The following is a 26616-nucleotide window of genomic DNA, read 5'->3' as shown; positions in this document are numbered from 1 at the left end:
AAGGAGTTCGTGGCCTTCATTTCATAGGCACGGGAGAGGGTCCGTGAAATTTATTTTCCTTGGAACACAAAACATTAAGAACCGTTCCACTGAAAGAGAAAAATAAAAAGGTCATAAAGAAAAAATTGTTCAAAAATATAACTGATATAAAAAATGAAGGGAGTTTATAAGGTTCCAAGCCTCCATTAAAAAAGTCAAATTGCCAGCTTAGGAGGGGTGAACCAAAGCTGGTTAAAGAGTAAGCGTTCCCACAATGCATTGAAGGTAGGCGCAATAAAAACTGTAGTGTGAGAGGCGAAATAAGCGCGAGCACCTTGGCTTAGCCACGCCCATGTCTATTTTGATTGACACTCCACTTTCAAGGCTAGGTCCTCCACACACACACACTACGGTAAATATCATGTCTTAAAACCAGCTTTGGTCAACCTTTTACCGGCCGAAATTGAAGCTAACCTGCTGTCTTTCGGAAAGCGAAAGAAATGAGCCCATTCAGTTCTTGAACTTCTTTCACATCCTAAGAAGCAACTCGATGCTCCACCACTCGCCATATCAAATAACGTCAAAAAAATCAACAAAGGTAACGATTAAAAACTCGACAAAAAAGCAACGAGATGAAAAAAAATAACAAATATAACTTCAAATCCGGCATTACACTATAAAAAGTTGATAAAAGTTCGTTTATAAAACTTGATAAATGCAACCAATTGGCGGATTAGCTAAGTTGGCTTGAATGTAACAGATGTGCTAACATTCTTCAAGTTTTATAAAAGACTTTCGTCAAACTTTTATAGCGTAATACCGGCTCAAGAAAGAAATTTGATCCTTAGAAGGGCCTTTTGAAAATTAAATAAAATTTAAGGATGAAATTTAAAATAAGACGAAAATGATAGAAGAGCGAGCACCTGACAAAATATGGAATTCGCGACCTGTTTTTCCATAGCAACTATGACGCCTTTCTCTAGATAGGTCTGGCGCGGACCCACCACTTCACTACATGAACAATAATAAACCCCTCTCGGGGTCCCAAAAATTTCCTTAAGCTCATTTATGTTACTCCTCTCCACGGTAATCTTTAGTAAAAGGCGAAAGATTAGCTCGAAGGTTGAAGAGAAGCCAGAGCATACGCATTTATGATTTGAGAAATTATATCAATATTGTTGCCTGAAGAAAAGTTTAACCGTCAATATATTTTTGCATAAACGGAAATAACTATAATATTTTTATTTATTGTCTATGTTTTTTTACATGTTTTCTGGATAAAATCTTTGCTTTTTTGTTGAAAAATGTTATAATTATTTGTTTCATCAAGAACATGTGCCTAGCATCTTCTCCCTAGATGGCAGCACATTCATATTGAAAACATCGTTTTGAATATGAAATAAGTATAGAATAGTGTCTCTCAACTTTCTGGAAACAAGCACCAGTAAAACGTCTGAAACAATATGACGCACCACTTGTGTCTCGTATTAAGAGATATTCCTGTAATTCCACAAATTTGTCCCATTTTTTTCTCGGCCATTTGGCTAAGATAAATAAACTGTCGCATCTCGGCCATTTGACTAAGATAAATAAATTGTCACTTCTCGACCATTTGGCTAAGATATATAAATTGTCACTTCTGGCGAATCATTTCATTTTACTGGCGAATCATTTCATTTCATACCGTGTACAGCCCAGGCTCTATTGACCATTTTACGTTGTTCCTAGAGGCATACTTTGAATTAAAGAAAATATCCAAATAGCGTGTAGAACTTGTATGCATCATTCATGTTGCAAGGGTGGCGCTTCACTATTTACGGCTGCTGATTTCTTGGAGCTTTGCTTCGCGGCCACTTGCTCACAATTACGAACCGACATACCACGCCAAATATATTTATTTGGTACACAAAACATACGCGAGCAAAATGCATGTTGTACGACTTGTCACCACGACGGTTAGAATTCGACTCACTATTGCCAGTTTACAAAACTAATAATGAGATTAATTGATAAAAAAAGAAATAAATAATTAAAAACGATCACCGATCGTTCAAAGGGGTTGTATAGTTATTTAAAATGAAAAAAATTTACTTTTCAAACGCAGACTTTGTGCTTAAAAAAGCCAATGAGAAATATTATTGCCCTGTCTCTCCCGATGACAAAAAAATCATCGTTTATAAGTGCAAGATTCGTTGAGATCTTCAAATTCAAAGAACGGAAAAAAAGTTTGGGGGAAAAAATACTGTTGGCGGCCTGTGGAACTGATTTACTTGAGAAGTGAGGACTAATGAAGAACCATGGCGGAGCTATGTGTGGAGGCTCTGACGCAGTGGTTCCCGACCTTTCTTAGGCCATGCCCCGTCAAAGCATCTCTGAAATCCTAATTTCCCTCAGTGAAACTTCATAGTCCCATAATATTTTTTACAACCATTATTTTGTGCTTTGCTTCCTTAAATTTTGAAACCAGGGATCTTTGATACCCTATCCCCCATTGCAGTGTTTCTCTTACTTTGGGGTCCTCAGAGAGACTTCGGCGGGCCGTGAGCTTGTATGAAAAAACAATTGACTCATTGTTTTTACATTGCTATACAGAGTATAATTTTTTAAAGGAGTTCGTGGCCTTCATTTCATAGGCACGGGAGAGGGTCCGTGAAATTTATTTTCCTTGGAACACAAAACATTAAGAACCGTTCCACTGAAAGAGAAAAATAAAAAGGCCATAAAGAAAAAATTGTTCAAAAATATAACTGATATAAAAAATGAAGGGAGTTTATAAGGTTCCAAGCCTCCATTAAAAAAGTCAAATTGCCAGCTTAGGAGGGGTGAACCAAAGCTGGTTAAAGAGTAAGCGTTCCCACAATGCATTGAAGGTAGGCGCAATAAAAACTGTAGTGTGAGAGGCGAAATAAGCGCGAGCACCTTGGCTTAGCCACGCCCATGTCTATTTTGATTGACACTCCACTTTCAAGGCTAGGTCCTCCACACACACACACTACGGTAAATATCATGTCTTAAAACCAGCTTTGGTCAACCTTTTACCGGCCGAAATTGAAGCTAACCTGCTGTCTTTCGGAAAGCGAAAGAAATGAGCCCATTCAGTTCTTGAACTTCTTTCACATCCTAAGAAGCAACTCGATGCTCCACCACTCGCCATATCAAATAACGTCAAAAAAATCAACAAAGGTAACGATTAAAAACTCGACAAAAAAGCAACGAGATGAAAAAAAATAACAAATATAACTTCAAATCCGGCATTACACTATAAAAAGTTGATAAAAGTTCGTTTATAAAACTTGATAAATGCAACCAATTGGCGGATTAGCTAAGTTGGCTTGAATGTAACAGATGTGCTAACATTCTTCAAGTTTTATAAAAGACTTTCGTCAAACTTTTATAGCGTAATACCGGCTCAAGAAAGAAATTTGACCCTTAGAAGGGCCTTTTGAAAATTAAATAAAATTTAAGGATGAAATTTAAAATAAGACGAAAATGATAGAAGAGCGAGCACCTGACAAAATATGGAATTCGCGACCTGTTTTTCCATAGCAACTATGACGCCTTTCTCTAGATAGGTCTGGCGCGGACCCACCACTTCACTACATGAACAATAATAAACCCCTCTCGGGGTCCCAAAAATTTCCTTAAGCTCATTTATGTTGCTCCTCTCCACGGTAATCTTTAGTAAAAGGCGAAAGATTAGCTCGAAGGTTGAAGAGAAGCCAGAGCATACGCATTTATGATTTGAGAAATTATATCAATATTGTTGCCTGAAGAAAAGTTTAACCGTCAATATATTTTTGCATAAACGGAAATAACTATAATATTTTTATTTATTGTCTATGTTTTTTTACATGTTTTCTGGATAAAATCTTTGCTTTTTTGTTGAAAAATGTTATAATTATTTGTTTCATCAAGAACATGTGCCTAGCATCTTCTCCCTAGATGGCAGCACATTCATATTGAAAACATCGTTTTGAATATGAAATAAGTATAGAATAGTGTCTCTCAACTTTCTGGAAACAAGCACCAGTAAAACGTCTGAAACAATATGACGCACCACTTGTGTCTCGTATTAAGAGATATTCCTGTAATTCCACAAATTTGTCCCATTTTTTTTCAATGATACTTATTTGAATTTGTAATATAATCGCGAATACAAAGTGTTTTCATAATATAAATTATATGATAATTATGGCAAAAATTATAAATATTCATCTCGCATATTTAACGTCACGTTTGACATGTTTTTTTTAAAAATTTTTATTACGGTTACTTACTTCTAACAATGTTTTTGATGACAATGGGTGATGTCTCGAATTTAACGTATTCGTTTATAAAAGATACCGGTTTACCGTATTTTTCTCAACGAAACATGGTCAATGATCATTTGAATATTTTTTTCGTGAAATATATTTTTGTTTATTGAGATTTGTACCAGCGGCCCTTTATTTCCACGCCCTTCAGCAACTGCAGCAGTAATTAGCAAATTGCATTTAAAACAATAAATTACAATTTTTTGGGAAAATTTAGTGATAATCCGTATTTAGGGGGATAAAATGAAAAAATTGTCACTTCTCGGCCATTTGGCTGAGATAAATAAATTGTCGGTTCTCTGGCATTTGGCTAAGATAAATGACAAATTGTTGCTCGCCCATTTGGCTGAGATATATAAATTGCCGCTTCTCGGCCATTTGGCTAAGATGAAAGACTTACGGCTTCTCAGCCATATAGCTGATATAAATCACTTACCACTGTCTGCCGTATAGCTAAGGTGAATCCGCTTCCCGGCAGTTTGGCCAATCGGAATAACTTGACATTTCTCGGCCATTTGGCTAAGATAAATAAACTGTCGCATCTCGGCCATTTGACTAAGATAAATAAATTGTCACTTCTCGACCATTTGGCTAAGATATATAAATTGTCACTTCTGGCGAATCATTTCATTTTACTGGCGAATCATTTCATTTCATACCGTGTACAGCCCAGGCTCTATTGACCATTTTACGTTGTTCCTAGAGGCATACTTTGAATTAAAGAAAATATCCAAATAGCGTGTAGAACTTGTATGCATCATTCATGTTGCAAGGGTGGCGCTTCACTATTTACGGCTGCTGATTTCTTGGAGCTTTGCTTCGCGGCCACTTGCTCACAATTACGAACCGACATACCACGCTAAATATATTTATTTGGTACACAAAACATACGCGAGCAAAATGCATGTTGTACGACTTGTCACCACGACGGTTAGAATTCGACTCACTATTGCCAGTTTACAAAACTAATAATGAGATTAATTGATAAAAAAAGAAATAAATAATTAAAAACGATCACCGATCGTTCAAAGGGGTTGTATAGTTATTTAAAATGAAAAAAATTTACTTTTCAAACGCAGACTTTGTGCTTAAAAAAGCCAATGAGAAATATTATTGCCCTGTCTCTCCCGATGACAAAAAAATCATCGTTTATAAGTGCAAGATTCGTTGAGATCTTCAAATTCAAAGAACGGAAAAAAAGTTTGGGGGAAAAAATACTGTTGGCGGCCTGTGGAACTGATTTACTTGAGAAGTGAGGACTAATGAAGAACCATGGCGGAGCTATGTGTGGAGGCTCTGACGCAGTGGTTCCCGACCTTTCTTAGGCCATGCCCCGTCAAAGCATCTCTGAAATCCTAATTTCCCTCAGTGAAACTTCATAGTCCCATAATATTTTTTACAACCATTATTTTGTGCTTTGCTTCCTTAAATTTTGAAACCAGGGATCTTTGATACCCTATCCCCCATTGCAGTGTTTCTCTTACTTTGGGGTCCTCAGAGAGACTTCGGCGGGCCGTGAGCTTGTATGAAAAAACAATTGACTCATTGTTTTTACATTGCTATACAGAGTATAATTTTTTAAAGGAGTTCGTGGCCTTCATTTCATAGGCACGGGAGAGGGTCCGTGAAATTTATTTTCCTTGGAACACAAAACATTAAGAACCGTTCCACTGAAAGAGAAAAATAAAAAGGCCATAAAGAAAAAATTGTTCAAAAATATAACTGATATAAAAAATGAAGGGAGTTTATAAGGTTCCAAGCCTCCATTAAAAAAGTCAAATTGCCAGCTTAGGAGGGGTGAACCAAAGCTGGTTAAAGAGTAAGCGTTCCCACAATGCATTGAAGGTAGGCGCAATAAAAACTGTAGTGTGAGAGGCGAAATAAGCGCGAGCACCTTGGCTTAGCCACGCCCATGTCTATTTTGATTGACACTCCACTTTCAAGGCTAGGTCCTCCACACACACACACTACGGTAAATATCATGTCTTAAAACCAGCTTTGGTCAACCTTTTACCGGCCGAAATTGAAGCTAACCTGCTGTCTTTCGGAAAGCGAAAGAAATGAGCCCATTCAGTTCTTGAACTTCTTTCACATCCTAAGAAGCAACTCGATGCTCCACCACTCGCCATATCAAATAACGTCAAAAAAATCAACAAAGGTAACGATTAAAAACTCGACAAAAAAGCAACGAGATGAAAAAAAATAACAAATATAACTTCAAATCCGGCATTACACTATAAAAAGTTGATAAAAGTTCGTTTATAAAACTTGATAAATGCAACCAATTGGCGGATTAGCTAAGTTGGCTTGAATGTAACAGATGTGCTAACATTCTTCAAGTTTTATAAAAGACTTTCGTCAAACTTTTATAGCGTAATACCGGCTCAAGAAAGAAATTTGATCCTTAGAAGGGCCTTTTGAAAATTAAATAAAATTAAAGGATGAAATTTAAAATAAGACGAAAATGATAGAAGAGCGAGCACCTGACAAAATATGGAATTCGCGACCTGTTTTTCCATAGCAACTATGACGCCTTTCTCTAGATAGGTCTGGTGCGGACCCACCACTTCACTACATGAACAATAATAAACCCCTCTCGGGGTCCCAAAAATTTCCTTAAGCTCATTTATGTTGCTCCTCTCCACGGTAATCTTTAGTAAAAGGCGAAAGATTAGCTCGAAGGTTGAAGAGAAGCCAGAGCATACGCATTTATGATTTGAGAAATTATATCAATATTGTTGCCTGAAGAAAAGTTTAACCGTCAATATATTTTTGCATAAACGGAAATAACTATAATATTTTTATTTATTGTCTATGTTTTTTTACATGTTTTCTGGATAAAATCTTTGCTTTTTTGTTGAAAAATGTTATAATTATTTGTTTCATCAAGAACATGTGCCTAGCATCTTCTCCCTAGATGGCAGCACATTCATATTGAAAACATCGTTTTGAATATGAAATAAGTATAGAATAGTGTCTCTCAACTTTCTGGAAACAAGCACCAGTAAAACGTCTGAAACAATATGACGCACCACTTGTGTCTCGTATTAAGAGATATTCCTGTAATTCCACAAATTTGTCCCATTTTTTTTCAATGATACTTATTTGAATTTGTAATATAATCGCGAATACAAAGTGTTTTCATAATATAAATTATATGATAATTATGGCAAAAATTATAAATATTCATCTCGCATATTTAACGTCACGTTTGACATGTTTTTTTTAAAAATTTTTATTACGGTTACTTACTTCTAACAATGTTTTTGATGACAATGGGTGATGTCTCGAATTTAACGTATTCGTTTATAAAAGATACCGGTTTACCGTATTTTTCTCAACGAAACATGGTCAATGATCATTTGAATATTTTTTTCGTGAAATATATTTTTGTTTATTGAGATTTGTACCAGCGGCCCTTTATTTCCACGCCCTTCAGCAACTGCAGCAGTAATTAGCAAATTGCATTTAAAACAATAAATTACAATTTTTTGGGAAAATTTAGTGATAATCCGTATTTAGGGGGATAAAATGAAAAAATTGTCACTTCTCGGCCATTTGGCTGAGATAAATAAATTGTCGGTTCTCTGGCATTTGGCTAAGATAAATGACAAATTGTTGCTCGCCCATTTGGCTGAGATATATAAATTGCCGCTTCTCGGCCATTTGGCTAAGATGAAAGACTTACGGCTTCTCAGCCATATAGCTGATATAAATCACTTACCACTGTCTGCCGTATAGCTAAGGTGAATCCGCTTCCCGGCAGTTTGGCCAATCGGAATAACTTGACATTTCTCGGCCATTTGGCTAAGATAAATAAACTGTCGCATCTCGGCCATTTGACTAAGATAAATAAATTGTCACTTCTCAGCCATGTGGCTGAGATAAATAAATTGTCGCTTCTCGACCATTTGGCTAAGATATATAAATTGTCACTTCTGGCGAATCATTTCATTTTACTGGCGAATCATTTCATTTCATACCGTGTACAGCCCAGGCTCTATTGACCATTTTACGTTGTTCCTAGAGGCATACTTTGAATTAAAGAAAATATCCAAATAGCGTGTAGAACTCGTATGCATCATTCATGTTGCAAGGGTGGCGCTTCACTATTTACGGCTGCTGATTTCTTGGAGCTTTGCTTCGCGGCCACTTGCTCACAATTACGAACCGACATACCACGCTAAATATATTTATTTGGTACACAAAACATACGCGAGCAAAATGCATGTTGTACGACTTGTCACCACGACGGTTAGAATTCGACTCACTATTGCCAGTTTACAAAACTAATAATGAGATTAATTGATAAAAAAAGAAATAAATAATTAAAAACGATCACCGATCGTTCAAAGGGGTTGTATAGTTATTTAAAATGAAAAAAATTTACTTTTCAAACGCAGACTTTGTGCTTAAAAAAGCCAATGAGAAATATTATTGCCCTGTCTCTCCCGATGACAAAAAAATCATCGTTTATAAGTGCAAGATTCGTTGAGATCTTCAAATTCAAAGAACGGAAAAAAAGTTTGGGGGGAAAAAATACTGTTGGCGGCCTGTGGAACTGATTTACTTGAGAAGTGAGGACTAATGAAGAACCATGGCGGAGCTATGTGTGGAGGCTCTGACGCAGTGGTTCCCGACCTTTCTTAGGCCATGCCCCGTCAAAGCATCTCTGAAATCCTAATTTCCCTCAGTGAAACTTCATAGTCCCATAATATTTTTTACAACCATTATTTTGTGCTTTGCTTCCTTAAATTTTGAAACCAGGGATCTTTGATACCCTATCCCCCATTGCAGTGTTTCTCTTACTTTGGGGTCCTCAGAGAGACTTCGGCGGGCCGTGAGCTTGTATGAAAAAACAATTGACTCATTGTTTTTACATTGCTATACAGAGTATAATTTTTTAAAGGAGTTCGTGGCCTTCATTTCATAGGCACGGGAGAGGGTCCGTGAAATTTATTTTCCTTGGAACACAAAACATTAAGAACCGTTCCACTGAAAGAGAAAAATAAAAAGGCCATAAAGAAAAAATTGTTCAAAAATATAACTGATATAAAAAATGAAGGGAGTTTATAAGGTTCCAAGCCTCCATTAAAAAAGTCAAATTGCCAGCTTAGGAGGGGTGAACCAAAGCTGGTTAAAGAGTAAGCGTTCCCACAATGCATTGAAGGTAGGCGCAATAAAAACTGTAGTGTGAGAGGCGAAATAAGCGCGAGCACCTTGGCTTAGCCACGCCCATGTCTATTTTGATTGACACTCCACTTTCAAGGCTAGGTCCTCCACACACACACACTACGGTAAATATCATGTCTTAAAACCAGCTTTGGTCAACCTTTTACCGGCCGAAATTGAAGCTAACCTGCTGTCTTTCGGAAAGCGAAAGAAATGAGCCCATTCAGTTCTTGAACTTCTTTCACATCCTAAGAAGCAACTCGATGCTCCACCACTCGCCATATCAAATAACGTCAAAAAAATCAACAAAGGTAACGATTAAAAACTCGACAAAAAAGCAACGAGATGAAAAAAAATAACAAATATAACTTCAAATCCGGCATTACACTATAAAAAGTTGATAAAAGTTCGTTTATAAAACTTGATAAATGCAACCAATTGGCGGATTAGCTAAGTTGGCTTGAATGTAACAGATGTGCTAACATTCTTCAAGTTTTATAAAAGACTTTCGTCAAACTTTTATAGCGTAATACCGGCTCAAGAAAGAAATTTGATCCTTAGAAGGGCCTTTTGAAAATTAAATAAAATTTAAGGATGAAATTTAAAATAAGACGAAAATGATAGAAGAGCGAGCACCTGACAAAATATGGAATTCGCGACCTGTTTTTCCATAGCAACTATGACGCCTTTCTCTAGATAGGTCTGGCGCGGACCCACCACTTCACTACATGAACAATAATAAACCCCTCTCGGGGTCCCAAAAATTTCCTTAAGCTCATTTATGTTGCTCCTCTCCACGGTAATCTTTAGTAAAAGGCGAAAGATTAGCTCGAAGGTTGAAGAGAAGCCAGAGCATACGCATTTATGATTTGAGAAATTATATCAATATTGTTGCCTGAAGAAAAGTTTAACCGTCAATATATTTTTGCATAAACGGAAATAACTATAATATTTTTATTTATTGTCTATGTTTTTTTACATGTTTTCTGGATAAAATCTTTGCTTTTTTGTTGAAAAATGTTATAATTATTTGTTTCATCAAGAACATGTGCCTAGCATCTTCTCCCTAGATGGCAGCACATTCATATTGAAAACATCGTTTTGAATATGAAATAAGTATAGAATAGTGTCTCTCAACTTTCTGGAAACAAGCACCAGTAAAACGTCTGAAACAATATGACGCACCACTTGTGTCTCGTATTAAGAGATATTCCTGTAATTCCACAAATTTGTCCCATTTTTTTTCAATGATACTTATTTGAATTTGTAATATAATCGCGAATACAAAGTGTTTTCATAATATAAATTATATGATAATTATGGCAAAAATTATAAATATTCATCTCGCATATTTAACGTCACGTTTGACATGTTTTTTTTAAAAATTTTTATTACGGTTACTTACTTCTAACAATGTTTTTGATGACAATGGGTGATGTCTCGAATTTAACGTATTCGTTTATAAAAGATACCGGTTTACCGTATTTTTCTCAACGAAACATGGTCAATGATCATTTGAATATTTTTTTCGTGAAATATATTTTTGTTTATTGAGATTTGTACCAGCGGCCCTTTATTTCCACGCCCTTCAGCAACTGCAGCAGTAATTAGCAAATTGCATTTAAAACAATAAATTACAATTTTTTGGGAAAATTTAGTGATAATCCGTATTTAGGAGGATAAAATGAAAAAATTGTCACTTCTCGGCCATTTGGCTGAGATAAATAAATTGTCGGTTCTCTGGCATTTGGCTAAGATAAATGACAAATTGTTGCTCGCCCATTTGGCTGAGATATATAAATTGCCGCTTCTCGGCCATTTGGCTAAGATGAAAGACTTACGGCTTCTCAGCCATATAGCTGATATAAATCACTTACCACTGTCTGCCGTATAGCTAAGGTGAATCCGCTTCCCGGCAGTTTGGCCAATCGGAATAACTTGACATTTCTCGGCCATTTGGCTAAGATAAATAAACTGTCGCATCTCGGCCATTTGACTAAGATAAATAAATTGTCACTTCTCAGCCATGTGGCTGAGATAAATAAATTGTCGCTTCTCGACCATTTGGCTAAGATATATAAATTGTCACTTCTAGGCCATTTGGCTGAGACAAATAAATTGTCGCTTCTCGGCCATTTAGCTAAGACGAAAGACTTACTGCTTCTCAGCCATATAGCTGATATACATAAGCCTATATACCAAATCTATATTACAACTTATATACACCGTATCTAAAAAGGGTGCATGGCTACTAGTACCTACAGTTTGCCACTTTCCAGTACCCAACGCATTTTACTGGCGAATCATTTCATTTCATACCGTGTACAGCCCAGGCTCTATTGACCATTTTACGTTGTTCCTAGAGGCATACTTTGAATTAAAGAAAATATCCAAATAGCGTGTAGAACTCGTATGCATCATTCATGTTGCAAGGGTGGCGCTTCACTATTTACGGCTGCTGATTTCTTGGAGCTTTGCTTCGCGGCCACTTGCTCACAATTACGAACCGACATACCACGCCAAATATATTTATTTGGTACACAAAACATACGCGAGCAAAATGCATGTTGTACGACTTGTCACCACGACGGTTAGAATTCGACTCACTATTGCCAGTTTACAAAACTAATAATGAGATTAATTGATAAAAAAAGAAATAAATAATTAAAAACGATCACCGATCGTTCAAAGGGGTTGTATAGTTATTTAAAATGAAAAAAATTTACTTTTCAAACGCAGACTTTGTGCTTAAAAAAGCCAATGAGAAATATTATTGCCCTGTCTCTCCCGATGACAAAAAAATCATCGTTTATAAGTGCAAGATTCGTTGAGATCTTCAAATTCAAAGAACGGAAAAAAAGTTTGGGGGGAAAAAATACTGTTGGCGGCCTGTGGAACTGATTTACTTGAGAAGTGAGGACTAATGAAGAACCATGGCGGAGCTATGTGTGGAGGCTCTGACGCAGTGGTTCCCGACCTTTCTTAGGCCATGCCCCGTCAAAGCATCTCTGAAATCCTAATTTCCCTCAGTGAAACTTCATAGTCCCATAATATTTTTTACAACCATTATTTTGTGCTTTGCTTCCTTAAATTTTGAAACCAGGGATCTTTGATACCCTATCCCCCATTGCAGTGTTTCTCTTACTTTGGGGTCCTCAGAGAGACTTCGGCGGGCCGTGAGCTTGTATGAAAAACAATTGACTCATTGTTTTTACATTGCTATACAGAGTATAATTTTTTAAAGGAGTTCGTGGCCTTCATTTCATAGGCACGGGAGAGGGTCCGTGAAATTTATTTTCCTTGGAACACAAAACATTAAGAACCGTTCCACTGAAAGAGAAAAATAAAAAGGCCATAAAGAAAAAATTGTTCAAAAATATAACTGATATAAAAAATGAAGGGAGTTTATAAGGTTCCAAGCCTCCATTAAAAAAGTCAAATTGCCAGCTTAGGAGGGGTGAACCAAAGCTGGTTAAAGAGTAAGCGTTCCCACAATGCATTGAAGGTAGGCGCAATAAAAACTGTAGTGTGAGAGGCGAAATAAGCGCGAGCACCTTGGCTTAGCCACGCCCATGTCTATTTTGATTGACACTCCACTTTCAAGGCTAGGTCCTCCACACACACACACTACGGTAAATATCATGTCTTAAAACCAGCTTTGGTCAACCTTTTACCGGCCGAAATTGAAGCTAACCTGCTGTCTTTCGGAAAGCGAAAGAAATGAGCCCATTCAGTTCTTGAACTTCTTTCACATCCTAAGAAGCAACTCGATGCTCCACCACTCGCCATATCAAATAACGTCAAAAAAATCAACAAAGGTAACGATTAAAAACTCGACAAAAAAGCAACGAGATGAAAAAAAATAACAAATATAACTTCAAATCCGGCATTACACTATAAAAAGTTGATAAAAGTTCGTTTATAAAACTTGATAAATGCAACCAATTGGCGGATTAGCTAAGTTGGCTTGAATGTAACAGATGTGCTAACATTCTTCAAGTTTTATAAAAGACTTTCGTCAAACTTTTATAGCGTAATACCGGCTCAAGAAAGAAATTTGATCCTTAGAAGGGCCTTTTGAAAATTAAATAAAATTTAAGGATGAAATTTAAAATAAGACGAAAATGATAGAAGAGCGAGCACCTGACAAAATATGGAATTCGCGACCTGTTTTTCCATAGCAACTATGACGCCTTTCTCTAGATAGGTCTGGCGCGGACCCACCACTTCACTACATGAACAATAATAAACCCCTCTCGGGGTCCCAAAAATTTCCTTAAGCTCATTTATGTTGCTCCTCTCCACGGTAATCTTTAGTAAAAGGCGAAAGATTAGCTCGAAGGTTGAAGAGAAGCCAGAGCATACGCATTTATGATTTGAGAAATTATATCAATATTGTTGCCTGAAGAAAAGTTTAACCGTCAATATATTTTTGCATAAACGGAAATAACTATAATATTTTTATTTATTGTCTATGTTTTTTTACATGTTTTCTGGATAAAATCTTTGCTTTTTTGTTGAAAAATGTTATAATTATTTGTTTCATCAAGAACATGTGCCTAGCATCTTCTCCCTAGATGGCAGCACATTCATATTGAAAACATCGTTTTGAATATGAAATAAGTATAGAATAGTGTCTCTCAACTTTCTGGAAACAAGCACCAGTAAAACGTCTGAAACAATATGACGCACCACTTGTGTCTCGTATTAAGAGATATTCCTGTAATTCCACAAATTTGTCCCATTTTTTTTCAATGATACTTATTTGAATTTGTAATATAATCGCGAATACAAAGTGTTTTCATAATATAAATTATATGATAATTATGGCAAAAATTATAAATATTCATCTCGCATATTTAACGTCACGTTTGACATGTTTTTTTTAAAAATTTTTATTACGGTTACTTACTTCTAACAATGTTTTTGATGACAATGGGTGATGTCTCGAATTTAACGTATTCGTTTATAAAAGATACCGGTTTACCGTATTTTTCTCAACGAAACATGGTCAATGATCATTTGAATATTTTTTTCGTGAAATATATTTTTGTTTATTGAGATTTGTACCAGCGGCCCTTTATTTCCACGCCCTTCAGCAACTGCAGCAGTAATTAGCAAATTGCATTTAAAACAATAAATTACAATTTTTTGGGAAAATTTAGTGATAATCCGTATTTAGGGGGATAAAATGAAAAAATTGTCACTTCTCGGCCATTTGGCTGAGATAAATAAATTGTCGGTTCTCTGGCATTTGGCTAAGATAAATGACAAATTGTTGCTCGCCCATTTGGCTGAGATATATAAATTGCCGCTTCTCGGCCATTTGGCTAAGATGAAAGACTTACGGCTTCTCAGCCATATAGCTGATATAAATCACTTACCACTGTCTGCCGTATAGCTAAGGTGAATCCGCTTCCCGGCAGTTTGGCCAATCGGAATAACTTGACATTTCTCGGCCATTTGGCTAAGATAAATAAACTGTCGCATCTCGGCCATTTGACTAAGATAAATAAATTGTCACTTCTCGACCATTTGGCTAAGATATATAAATTGTCACTTCTGGCGAATCATTTCATTTTACTGGCGAATCATTTCATTTCATACCGTGTACAGCCCAGGCTCTATTGACCATTTTACGTTGTTCCTAGAGGCATACTTTGAATTAAAGAAAATATCCAAATAGCGTGTAGAACTTGTATGCATCATTCATGTTGCAAGGGTGGCGCTTCACTATTTACGGCTGCTGATTTCTTGGAGCTTTGCTTCGCGGCCACTTGCTCACAATTACGAACCGACATACCACGCTAAATATATTTATTTGGTACACAAAACATACGCGAGCAAAATGCATGTTGTACGACTTGTCACCACGACGGTTAGAATTCGACTCACTATTGCCAGTTTACAAAACTAATAATGAGATTAATTGATAAAAAAAGAAATAAATAATTAAAAACGATCACCGATCGTTCAAAGGGGTTGTATAGTTATTTAAAATGAAAAAAATTTACTTTTCAAACGCAGACTTTGTGCTTAAAAAAGCCAATGAGAAATATTATTGCCCTGTCTCTCCCGATGACAAAAAAATCATCGTTTATAAGTGCAAGATTCGTTGAGATCTTCAAATTCAAAGAACGGAAAAAAAGTTTGGGGGAAAAAATACTGTTGGCGGCCTGTGGAACTGATTTACTTGAGAAGTGAGGACTAATGAAGAACCATGGCGGAGCTATGTGTGGAGGCTCTGACGCAGTGGTTCCCGACCTTTCTTAGGCCATGCCCCGTCAAAGCATCTCTGAAATCCTAATTTCCCTCAGTGAAACTTCATAGTCCCATAATATTTTTTACAACCATTATTTTGTGCTTTGCTTCCTTAAATTTTGAAACCAGGGATCTTTGATACCCTATCCCCCATTGCAGTGTTTCTCTTACTTTGGGGTCCTCAGAGAGACTTCGGCGGGCCGTGAGCTTGTATGAAAAACAATTGACTCATTGTTTTTACATTGCTATACAGAGTATAATTTTTTAAAGGAGTTCGTGGCCTTCATTTCATAGGCACGGGAGAGGGTCCGTGAAATTTATTTTCCTTGGAACACAAAACATTAAGAACCGTTCCACTGAAAGAGAAAAATAAAAAGGCCATAAAGAAAAAATTGTTCAAAAATATAACTGATATAAAAAATGAAGGGAGTTTATAAGGTTCCAAGCCTCCATTAAAAAAGTCAAATTGCCAGCTTAGGAGGGGTGAACCAAAGCTGGTTAAAGAGTAAGCGTTCCCACAATGCATTGAAGGTAGGCGCAATAAAAACTGTAGTGTGAGAGGCGAAATAAGCGCGAGCACCTTGGCTTAGCCACGCCCATGTCTATTTTGATTGACACTCCACTTTCAAGGCTAGGTCCTCCACACACACACACTACGGTAAATATCATGTCTTAAAACCAGCTTTGGTCAACCTTTTACCGGCCGAAATTGAAGCTAACCTGCTGTCTTTCGGAAAGCGAAAGAAATGAGCCCATTCAGTTCTTGAACTTCTTTCACATCCTAAGAAGCAACTCGATGCTCCACCACTCGCCATATCAAATAACGTCAAAAAAATCAACAAAGGTAACGATTAAAAACTCGACAAAAAAGCAACGAGATGAAAAAAAATAACAAATATAACTTCAAATCCGGCATTACACTATAAAAAGTTGATAAAAGTTCGTTTATAAAACTTGATAAATGCAACCAATTGGCGGATTAGCTAAGTTGGCTTGAATGTAACAGATGTGCTAACATTCTTCAAGTTTTATAAAAGACTTTCGTCAAACTTTTATAGCGTAATACCGGCTCAAGAAAGAAATTTGATCCTTAGAAGGGCCTTTTGAAAATTAAATAAAATTTAAGGATGAAATTTAAAATAAGACGAAAATGATAGAAGAGCGAGCACCTGACAAAATATGGAATTCGCGACCTGTTTTTCCATAGCAACTATGACGCCTTTCTCTAGATAGGTCTGGCGCGGACCCACCACTTCACTACATGAACAATAATAAACCCCTCTCGGGGTCCCAAAAATTTCCTTAAGCTCATTTATGTTGCTCCTCTCCACGGTAATCTTTAGTAAAAGGCGAAAGATTAGCTCGAAGGTTGAAGAGAAGCCAGAGCATACGCATTTATGATTTGAGAAATTATATCAATATTGTTGCCTGAAGAAAAGTTTAACCGTCAATATATTTTTGCATAAACGGAAATAACTATAATATTTTTATTTATTGTCTATGTTTTTTTACATGTTTTCTGGATAAAATCTTTGCTTTTTTGTTGAAAAATGTTATAATTATTTGTTTCATCAAGAACATGTGCCTAGCATCTTCTCCCTAGATGGCAGCACATTCATATTGAAAACATCGTTTTGAATATGAAATAAGTATAGAATAGTGTCTCTCAACTTTCTGGAAACAAGCACCAGTAAAACGTCTGAAACAATATGACGCACCACTTGTGTCTCGTATTAAGAGATATTCCTGTAATTCCACAAATTTGTCCCATTTTTTTTCAATGATACTTATTTGAATTTGTAATATAATCGCGAATACAAAGTGTTTTCATAATATAAATTATATGATAATTATGGCAAAAATTATAAATATTCATCTCGCATATTTAACGTCACGTTTGACATGTTTTTTTTAAAAATTTTTATTACGGTTACTTACTTCTAACAATGTTTTTGATGACAATGGGTGATGTCTCGAATTTAACGTATTCGTTTATAAAAGATACCGGTTTACCGTATTTTTCTCAACGAAACATGGTCAATGATCATTTGAATATTTTTTTCGTGAAATATATTTTTGTTTATTGAGATTTGTACCAGCGGCCCTTTATTTCCACGCCCTTCAGCAACTGCAGCAGTAATTAGCAAATTGCATTTAAAACAATAAATTACAATTTTTTGGGAAAATTTAGTGATAATCCGTATTTAGGGGGATAAAATGAAAAAATTGTCACTTCTCGGCCATTTGGCTGAGATAAATAAATTGTCGGTTCTCTGGCATTTGGCTAAGATAAATGACAAATTGTTGCTCGCCCATTTGGCTGAGATATATAAATTGCCGCTTCTCGGCCATTTGGCTAAGATGAAAGACTTACGGCTTCTCAGCCATATAGCTGATATAAATCACTTACCACTGTCTGCCGTATAGCTAAGGTGAATCCGCTTCCCGGCAGTTTGGCCAATCGGAATAACTTGACATTTCTCGGCCATTTGGCTAAGATAAATAAACTGTCGCATCTCGGCCATTTGACTAAGATAAATAAATTGTCACTTCTCGACCATTTGGCTAAGATATATAAATTGTCACTTCTGGCGAATCATTTCATTTTACTGGCGAATCATTTCATTTCATACCGTGTACAGCCCAGGCTCTATTGACCATTTTACGTTGTTCCTAGAGGCATACTTTGAATTAAAGAAAATATCCAAATAGCGTGTAGAACTTGTATGCATCATTCATGTTGCAAGGGTGGCGCTTCACTATTTACGGCTGCTGATTTCTTGGAGCTTTGCTTCGCGGCCACTTGCTCACAATTACGAACCGACATACCACGCTAAATATATTTATTTGGTACACAAAACATACGCGAGCAAAATGCATGTTGTACGACTTGTCACCACGACGGTTAGAATTCGACTCACTATTGCCAGTTTACAAAACTAATAATGAGATTAATTGATAAAAAAAGAAATAAATAATTAAAAACGATCACCGATCGTTCAAAGGGGTTGTATAGTTATTTAAAATGAAAAAAATTTACTTTTCAAACGCAGACTTTGTGCTTAAAAAAGCCAATGAGAAATATTATTGCCCTGTCTCTCCCGATGACAAAAAAATCATCGTTTATAAGTGCAAGATTCGTTGAGATCTTCAAATTCAAAGAACGGAAAAAAAGTTTGGGGGAAAAAATACTGTTGGCGGCCTGTGGAACTGATTTACTTGAGAAGTGAGGACTAATGAAGAACCATGGCGGAGCTATGTGTGGAGGCTCTGACGCAGTGGTTCCCGACCTTTTTTATGCCATGCCCCGTCAAAGCATCTCTGAAATCCTAATTTCCCTCAGTGAAACTTCATAGTCCCATAATATTTTTTACAACCATTATTTTGTGCTTTGCTTCCTTAAATTTTGAAACCAGGGATCTTTGATACCCTATCCCCCATTGCAGTGTTTCTCTTACTTTGGGGTCCTCAGAGAGACTTCGGCGGGCCGTGAGCTTGTATGAAAAAACAATTGACTCATTGTTTTTACATTGCTATACAGAGTATAATTTTTTAAAGGAGTTCGTGGCCTTCATTTCATAGGCACGGGAGAGGGTCCGTGAAATTTATTTTCCTTGGAACACAAAACATTAAGAACCGTTCCACTGAAAGAGAAAAATAAAAAGGCCATAAAGAAAAAATTGTTCAAAAATATAACTGATATAAAAAATGAAGGGAGTTTATAAGGTTCCAAGCCTCCATTAAAAAAGTCAAATTGCCAGCTTAGGAGGGGTGAACCAAAGCTGGTTAAAGAGTAAGCGTTCCCACAATGCATTGAAGGTAGGCGCAATAAAAACTGTAGTGTGAGAGGCGAAATAAGCGCGAGCACCTTGGCTTAGCCACGCCCATGTCTATTTTGATTGACACTCCACTTTCAAGGCTAGGTCCTCCACACACACACACTACGGTAAATATCATGTCTTAAAACCAGCTTTGGTCAACCTTTTACCGGCCGAAATTGAAGCTAACCTGCTGTCTTTCGGAAAGCGAAAGAAATGAGCCCATTCAGTTCTTGAACTTCTTTCACATCCTAAGAAGCAACTCGATGCTCCACCACTCGCCATATCAAATAACGTCAAAAAAATCAACAAAGGTAACGATTAAAAACTCGACAAAAAAGCAACGAGATGAAAAAAAATAACAAATATAACTTCAAATCCGGCATTACACTATAAAAAGTTGATAAAAGTTCGTTTATAAAACTTGATAAATGCAACCAATTGGCGGATTAGCTAAGTTGGCTTGAATGTAACAGATGTGCTAACATTCTTCAAGTTTTATAAAAGACTTTCGTCAAACTTTTATAGCGTAATACCGGCTCAAGAAAGAAATTTGATCCTTAGAAGGGCCTTTTGAAAATTAAATAAAATTAAAGGATGAAATTTAAAATAAGACGAAAATGATAGAAGAGCGAGCACCTGACAAAATATGGAATTCGCGACCTGTTTTTCCATAGCAACTATGACGCCTTTCTCTAGATAGGTCTGGTGCGGACCCACCACTTCACTACATGAACAATAATAAACCCCTCTCGGGGTCCCAAAAATTTCCTTAAGCTCATTTATGTTGCTCCTCTCCACGGTAATCTTTAGTAAAAGGCGAAAGATTAGCTCGAAGGTTGAAGAGAAGCCAGAGCATACGCATTTATGATTTGAGAAATTATATCAATATTGTTGCCTGAAGAAAAGTTTAACCGTCAATATATTTTTGCATAAACGGAAATAACTATAATATTTTTATTTATTGTCTATGTTTTTTTACATGTTTTCTGGATAAAATCTTTGCTTTTTTGTTGAAAAATGTTATAATTATTTGTTTCATCAAGAACATGTGCCTAGCATCTTCTCCCTAGATGGCAGCACATTCATATTGAAAACATCGTTTTGAATATGAAATAAGTATAGAATAGTGTCTCTCAACTTTCTGGAAACAAGCACCAGTAAAACGTCTGAAACAATATGACGCACCACTTGTGTCTCGTATTAAGAGATATTCCTGTAATTCCACAAATTTGTCCCATTTTTTTTCAATGATACTTATTTGAATTTGTAATATAATCGCGAATACAAAGTGTTTTCATAATATAAATTATATGATAATTATGGCAAAAATTATAAATATTCATCTCGCATATTTAACGTCACGTTTGACATGTTTTTTTTAAAAATTTTTATTACGGTTACTTACTTCTAACAATGTTTTTGATGACAATGGGTGATGTCTCGAATTTAACGTATTCGTTTATAAAAGATACCGGTTTACCGTATTTTTCTCAACGAAACATGGTCAATGATCATTTGAATATTTTTTTCGTGAAATATATTTTTGTTTATTGAGATTTGTACCAGCGGCCCTTTATTTCCACGCCCTTCAGCAACTGCAGCAGTAATTAGCAAATTGCATTTAAAACAATAAATTACAATTTTTTGGGAAAATTTAGTGATAATCCGTATTTAGGGGGATAAAATGAAAAAATTGTCACTTCTCGGCCATTTGGCTGAGATAAATAAATTGTCGGTTCTCTGGCATTTGGCTAAGATAAATGACAAATTGTTGCTCGCCCATTTGGCTGAGATATATAAATTGCCGCTTCTCGGCCATTTGGCTAAGATGAAAGACTTACGGCTTCTCAGCCATATAGCTGATATAAATCACTTACCACTGTCTGCCGTATAGCTAAGGTGAATCCGCTTCCCGGCAGTTTGGCCAATCGGAATAACTTGACATTTCTCGGCCATTTGGCTAAGATAAATAAACTGTCGCATCTCGGCCATTTGACTAAGATAAATAAATTGTCACTTCTCAGCCATGTGGCTGAGATAAATAAATTGTCGCTTCTCGACCATTTGGCTAAGATATATAAATTGTCACTTCTGGCGAATCATTTCATTTTACTGGCGAATCATTTCATTTCATACCGTGTACAGCCCAGGCTCTATTGACCATTTTACGTTGTTCCTAGAGGCATACTTTGAATTAAAGAAAATATCCAAATAGCGTGTAGAACTCGTATGCATCATTCATGTTGCAAGGGTGGCGCTTCACTATTTACGGCTGCTGATTTCTTGGAGCTTTGCTTCGCGGCCACTTGCTCACAATTACGAACCGACATACCACGCTAAATATATTTATTTGGTACACAAAACATACGCGAGCAAAATGCATGTTGTACGACTTGTCACCACGACGGTTAGAATTCGACTCACTATTGCCAGTTTACAAAACTAATAATGAGATTAATTGATAAAAAAAGAAATAAATAATTAAAAACGATCACCGATCGTTCAAAGGGGTTGTATAGTTATTTAAAATGAAAAAAATTTACTTTTCAAACGCAGACTTTGTGCTTAAAAAAGCCAATGAGAAATATTATTGCCCTGTCTCTCCCGATGACAAAAAAATCATCGTTTATAAGTGCAAGATTCGTTGAGATCTTCAAATTCAAAGAACGGAAAAAAAGTTTGGGGGAAAAAATACTGTTGGCGGCCTGTGGAACTGATTTACTTGAGAAGTGAGGACTAATGAAGAACCATGGCGGAGCTATGTGTGGAGGCTCTGACGCAGTGGTTCCCGACCTTTCTTAGGCCATGCCCCGTCAAAGCATCTCTGAAATCCTAATTTCCCTCAGTGAAACTTCATAGTCCCATAATATTTTTTACAACCATTATTTTGTGCTTTGCTTCCTTAAATTTTGAAACCAGGGATCTTTGATACCCTATCCCCCATTGCAGTGTTTCTCTTACTTTGGGGTCCTCAGAGAGACTTCGGCGGGCCGTGAGCTTGTATGAAAAAACAATTGACTCATTGTTTTTACATTGCTATACAGAGTATAATTTTTTAAAGGAGTTCGTGGCCTTCATTTCATAGGCACGGGAGAGGGTCCGTGAAATTTATTTTCCTTGGAACACAAAACATTAAGAACCGTTCCACTGAAAGAGAAAAATAAAAAGGCCATAAAGAAAAAATTGTTCAAAAATATAACTGATATAAAAAATGAAGGGAGTTTATAAGGTTCCAAGCCTCCATTAAAAAAGTCAAATTGCCAGCTTAGGAGGGGTGAACCAAAGCTGGTTAAAGAGTAAGCGTTCCCACAATGCATTGAAGGTAGGCGCAATAAAAACTGTAGTGTGAGAGGCGAAATAAGCGCGAGCACCTTGGCTTAGCCACGCCCATGTCTATTTTGATTGACACTCCACTTTCAAGGCTAGGTCCTCCACACACACACACTACGGTAAATATCATGTCTTAAAACCAGCTTTGGTCAACCTTTTACCGGCCGAAATTGAAGCTAACCTGCTGTCTTTCGGAAAGCGAAAGAAATGAGCCCATTCAGTTCTTGAACTTCTTTCACATCCTAAGAAGCAACTCGATGCTCCACCACTCGCCATATCAAATAACGTCAAAAAAATCAACAAAGGTAACGATTAAAAACTCGACAAAAAAGCAACGAGATGAAAAAAAATAACAAATATAACTTCAAATCCGGCATTACACTATAAAAAGTTGATAAAAGTTCGTTTATAAAACTTGATAAATGCAACCAATTGGCGGATTAGCTAAGTTGGCTTGAATGTAACAGATGTGCTAACATTCTTCAAGTTTTATAAAAGACTTTCGTCAAACTTTTATAGCGTAATACCGGCTCAAGAAAGAAATTTGATCCTTAGAAGGGCCTTTTGAAAATTAAATAAAATTTAAGGATGAAATTTAAAATAAGACGAAAATGATAGAAGAGCGAGCACCTGACAAAATATGGAATTCGCGACCTGTTTTTCCATAGCAACTATGACGCCTTTCTCTAGATAGGTCTGGCGCGGACCCACCACTTCACTACATGAACAATAATAAACCCCTCTCGGGGTCCCAAAAATTTCCTTAAGCTCATTTATGTTGCTCCTCTCCACGGTAATCTTTAGTAAAAGGCGAAAGATTAGCTCGAAGGTTGAAGAGAAGCCAGAGCATACGCATTTATGATTTGAGAAATTATATCAATATTGTTGCCTGAAGAAAAGTTTAACCGTCAATATATTTTTGCATAAACGGAAATAACTATAATATTTTTATTTATTGTCTATGTTTTTTTACATGTTTTCTGGATAAAATCTTTGCTTTTTTGTTGAAAAATGTTATAATTATTTGTTTCATCAAGAACATGTGCCTAGCATCTTCTCCCTAGATGGCAGCACATTCATATTGAAAACATCGTTTTGAATATGAAATAAGTATAGAATAGTGTCTCTCAACTTTCTGGAAACAAGCACCAGTAAAACGTCTGAAACAATATGACGCACCACTTGTGTCTCGTATTAAGAGATATTCCTGTAATTCCACAAATTTGTCCCATTTTTTTTCAATGATACTTATTTGAATTTGTAATATAATCGCGAATACAAAGTGTTTTCATAATATAAATTATATGATAATTATGGCAAAAATTATAAATATTCATCTCGCATATTTAACGTCACGTTTGACATGTTTTTTTTAAAAATTTTTATTACGGTTACTTACTTCTAACAATGTTTTTGATGACAATGGGTGATGTCTCGAATTTAACGTATTCGTTTATAAAAGATACCGGTTTACCGTATTTTTCTCAACGAAACATGGTCAATGATCATTTGAATATTTTTTTCGTGAAATATATTTTTGTTTATTGAGATTTGTACCAGCGGCCCTTTATTTCCACGCCCTTCAGCAACTGCAGCAGTAATTAGCAAATTGCATTTAAAACAATAAATTACAATTTTTTGGGAAAATTTAGTGATAATCCGTATTTAGGAGGATAAAATGAAAAAATTGTCACTTCTCGGCCATTTGGCTGAGATAAATAAATTGTCGGTTCTCTGGCATTTGGCTAAGATAAATGACAAATTGTTGCTCGCCCATTTGGCTGAGATATATAAATTGCCGCTTCTCGGCCATTTGGCTAAGATGAAAGACTTACGGCTTCTCAGCCATATAGCTGATATAAATCACTTACCACTGTCTGCCGTATAGCTAAGGTGAATCCGCTTCCCGGCAGTTTGGCCAATCGGAATAACTTGACATTTCTCGGCCATTTGGCTAAGATAAATAAACTGTCGCATCTCGGCCATTTGACTAAGATAAATAAATTGTCACTTCTCAGCCATGTGGCTGAGATAAATAAATTGTCGCTTCTCGACCATTTGGCTAAGATATATAAATTGTCACTTCTAGGCCATTTGGCTGAGACAAGTAAATTGTCGCTTCTCGGCCATTTAGCTAAGACGAAAGACTTACTGCTTCTCAGCCATATAGCTGATATACATAAGCCTATATACCAAATCTATATTACAACTTATATACACCGTATCTAAAAAGGGTGCATGGCTACTAGTACCTACAGTTTGCCACTTTCCAGTACCCAACGCATTTTACTGGCGAATCATTTCATTTCATACCGTGTACAGCCCAGGCTCTATTGACCATTTTACGTTGTTCCTAGAGGCATACTTTGAATTAAAGAAAATATCCAAATAGCGTGTAGAACTCGTATGCATCATTCATGTTGCAAGGGTGGCGCTTCACTATTTACGGCTGCTGATTTCTTGGAGCTTTGCTTCGCGGCCACTTGCTCACAATTACGAACCGACATACCACGCCAAATATATTTATTTGGTACACAAAACATACGCGAGCAAAATGCATGTTGTACGACTTGTCACCACGACGGTTAGAATTCGACTCACTATTGCCAGTTTACAAAACTAATAATGAGATTAATTGATAAAAAAAGAAATAAATAATTAAAAACGATCACCGATCGTTCAAAGGGGTTGTATAGTTATTTAAAATGAAAAAAATTTACTTTTCAAACGCAGACTTTGTGCTTAAAAAAGCCAATGAGAAATATTATTGCCCTGTCTCTCCCGATGACAAAAAAATCATCGTTTATAAGTGCAAGATTCGTTGAGATCTTCAAATTCAAAGAACGGAAAAAAAGTTTGGGGGGAAAAAATACTGTTGGCGGCCTGTGGAACTGATTTACTTGAGAAGTGAGGACTAATGAAGAACCATGGCGGAGCTATGTGTGGAGGCTCTGACGCAGTGGTTCCCGACCTTTCTTAGGCCATGCCCCGTCAAAGCATCTCTGAAATCCTAATTTCCCTCAGTGAAACTTCATAGTCCCATAATATTTTTTACAACCATTATTTTGTGCTTTGCTTCCTTAAATTTTGAAACCAGGGATCTTTGATACCCTATCCCCCATTGCAGTGTTTCTCTTACTTTGGGGTCCTCAGAGAGACTTCGGCGGGCCGTGAGCTTGTATGAAAAAACAATTGACTCATTGTTTTTACATTGCTATACAGAGTATAATTTTTTAAAGGAGTTCGTGGCCTTCATTTCATAGGCACGGGAGAGGGTCCGTGAAATTTATTTTCCTTGGAACACAAAACATTAAGAACCGTTCCACTGAAAGAGAAAAATAAAAAGGCCATAAAGAAAAAATTGTTCAAAAATATAACTGATATAAAAAATGAAGGGAGTTTATAAGGTTCCAAGCCTCCATTAAAAAAGTCAAATTGCCAGCTTAGGAGGGGTGAACCAAAGCTGGTTAAAGAGTAAGCGTTCCCACAATGCATTGAAGGTAGGCGCAATAAAAACTGTAGTGTGAGAGGCGAAATAAGCGCGAGCACCTTGGCTTAGCCACGCCCATGTCTATTTTGATTGACACTCCACTTTCAAGGCTAGGTCCTCCACACACACACACTACGGTAAATATCATGTCTTAAAACCAGCTTTGGTCAACCTTTTACCGGCCGAAATTGAAGCTAACCTGCTGTCTTTCGGAAAGCGAAAGAAATGAGCCCATTCAGTTCTTGAACTT

At 36.5% G+C, this 26616-nt stretch overlaps 8 non-coding genes across 8 annotated transcripts; all 8 read right to left on the bottom strand.

The window, feature by feature from the left end:
* Positions 1–1006: 1006 nt before the first annotated feature.
* Positions 1007–1122, bottom strand: LOC149065977 (U5 spliceosomal RNA). The gene has a single exon (XR_016195467.1). It is a non-coding gene; the product is annotated as a U5 spliceosomal RNA (small nuclear RNA).
* Positions 1123–3591: 2469 nt separating this feature from the next.
* On the bottom strand, positions 3592–3707 carry LOC149065976 (U5 spliceosomal RNA). The gene has a single exon (XR_016195554.1). It is a non-coding gene; the product is annotated as a U5 spliceosomal RNA (small nuclear RNA).
* A 3172-nt stretch (positions 3708–6879) lies between these two features.
* LOC149065975 (U5 spliceosomal RNA) lies at positions 6880–6995 on the bottom strand. Its single transcript, XR_016195553.1, has one exon. It is a non-coding gene; the product is annotated as a U5 spliceosomal RNA (small nuclear RNA).
* Positions 6996–10204: 3209 nt separating this feature from the next.
* On the bottom strand, positions 10205–10320 carry LOC149065974 (U5 spliceosomal RNA). Its single transcript, XR_016195552.1, has one exon. It is a non-coding gene; the product is annotated as a U5 spliceosomal RNA (small nuclear RNA).
* A 3391-nt stretch (positions 10321–13711) lies between these two features.
* On the bottom strand, positions 13712–13827 carry LOC149065973 (U5 spliceosomal RNA). The gene has a single exon (XR_016195551.1). It is a non-coding gene; the product is annotated as a U5 spliceosomal RNA (small nuclear RNA).
* A 3171-nt stretch (positions 13828–16998) lies between these two features.
* Positions 16999–17114, bottom strand: LOC149065972 (U5 spliceosomal RNA). The gene has a single exon (XR_016195550.1). It is a non-coding gene; the product is annotated as a U5 spliceosomal RNA (small nuclear RNA).
* A 3172-nt stretch (positions 17115–20286) lies between these two features.
* On the bottom strand, positions 20287–20402 carry LOC149065971 (U5 spliceosomal RNA). The gene has a single exon (XR_016195549.1). It is a non-coding gene; the product is annotated as a U5 spliceosomal RNA (small nuclear RNA).
* A 3208-nt stretch (positions 20403–23610) lies between these two features.
* On the bottom strand, positions 23611–23726 carry LOC149065970 (U5 spliceosomal RNA). The gene has a single exon (XR_016195548.1). It is a non-coding gene; the product is annotated as a U5 spliceosomal RNA (small nuclear RNA).
* Positions 23727–26616: the final 2890 nt, after the last annotated feature.

Source organism: Pholcus phalangioides, unplaced genomic scaffold (assembly GCF_987345545.1).
Source record: "Pholcus phalangioides strain wild (caught in Gottingen) unplaced genomic scaffold, Ppha-v1.0 ptg000036l_1, whole genome shotgun sequence".
NCBI classification, from domain to species: Eukaryota; Metazoa; Arthropoda; class Arachnida; order Araneae; family Pholcidae; genus Pholcus; species Pholcus phalangioides.
Note: the sequence above shows the minus strand (reverse complement) of the source record. Positions and strands in the feature narration are given on the sequence as shown.